Here is a 1,634-nt window from a genome sequence, read left to right as displayed (position 1 = left end):
CCCGGGGCCCTCAGGGGCCCCGGATGGAGCTCCTGAACACAGACAAGCAAGGGGAGGCTCCCCGGGCACATCGGAACCCCTTTCCGGGCCCTTGGCAGTGCGGCAGGCTGGGAGACAGGGCCCAGGGCCTGAGCACCCGACCCGGGGCCCGCCCGGGCCCCTGGACCCAGCCGGGGCTCCCAAGCCCGGAGGCGCATGGGACGCCTCCCCGGTCCCTCCGGACCCCGTCCCGGGCACCCTGCCACGCAGCAGGACCAAGGACAGAGCCCGGGGTGGGGAGGCCGCCCTCCCCGGGCCCTCAGGGGCCCTAGCCACTGCTCCTGAACCCAGCCAAGCAAGGGGAGGCTCCCCGGGCACATCGGAACCCCTTCCCGGGCCCTTGGCCGTGCGGCAGGCTGGGAGACAGGGCCCAGGGCCGGAGCACCCGACCCGGGGCCCGCCCGGGCCCCTGGACCCAGCCGGGGCTCCCAAGCCCGGAGGCGCATGGGACGCCTCCCCGGTCCCTCCGGACCCCGTCCCGGGCACCCTGCCACGCAGCAGGACCAAGGACAGAGCCCGGGGTGGGGAGGCCGCCCTCCCCGGGCCCTCAGGGGCCCTAGCCACTGCTCCTGAACCCAGCCAAGCAAGGGGAGGCTCCCGGGGCACATCAGAACCCCTTCCCGGGCCCTTGGCAGTGCAGCAGGCTGGGAGACAGGGCCCAGGGCCGGAGCACCCGACCCGGGGCCCGGCCGGGCCCCTGGACGCAGCCGGGGCTCCCAAGCCCGGAGGTGCATGGGACGCCTCCCCGGTCCCTCCGGACCCCGTCCCGGGCACCCTGCCACGCAGCAGGACCAAGGACAGAGCCCGGGGTGGGGAGGCCGCCCTCCCCGGGCCCTCAGGGGCCCTAGCCACTGCTCCTGAACCCAGCCAAGCAAGGGGAGGCTCCCCGGGCACATCGGAACCCCTTCCCGGGCCCTTGGCAGTGCGGCAGGCTGGGAGACAGGGCCCAGGGCCGGAGCACCCGACCCGGGGCCCGGCCGGGCCCCTGGACGCAGCCGGGGCTCCCAAGCCCGGAGGTGCATGGGACGCCTCCCCGGTCCCTCCGGACCCCGTCCCGGGCACCCTGCCACGCAGCAGGACCAAGGACAGAGCCCGGGGTGGGGAGGCCGCCCTCCCCGGGCCCTCAGGGGCCCTAGCCACTGCTCCTGAACCCAGCCAAGCAAGGGGAGGCTCCCGGGGCACATCAGAACCCCTTCCCGGGCCCTTGGCAGTGCAGCAGGCTGGGAGACAGGGCCCAGGGCCGGAGCACCCGACCCGGGGCCCGGCCGGGCCCCTGGACCCAGCCGGGGCTCCCAAGCCCGGAGGTGCATGGGACGCCTCCCCGGTCCCTCCGGACCCCGTCCCGGGCACCCTGCCATGCAGCAGGACCAAGGACAGAGCCCGGGGTGGGGAGGCCGCCCTCCCCGGGCCCTCAGGGGCCCTAGCCACTGCTCCTGAACCCAGCCAAGCAAGGGGAGGCTCCCCGGGAACAACGGAACCCATTCCTAGGCCCTTGGCAGTGCGGTAGGCTGGGAGACAGGGACCAGGGCCGGAGCACCCGACCCGGGGCCCGCCCGGGCCCCTGGACCGAGCCGGGGCTCCCAAGCCCGGAGGTG

Source organism: Lissotriton helveticus, chromosome 2_1 (genome assembly GCF_964261635.1).
Source record: "Lissotriton helveticus chromosome 2_1, aLisHel1.1, whole genome shotgun sequence".
NCBI lineage: Eukaryota > Metazoa > Chordata > Amphibia > Caudata > Salamandridae > Lissotriton > Lissotriton helveticus.
Note: the sequence above shows the minus strand (reverse complement) of the source record.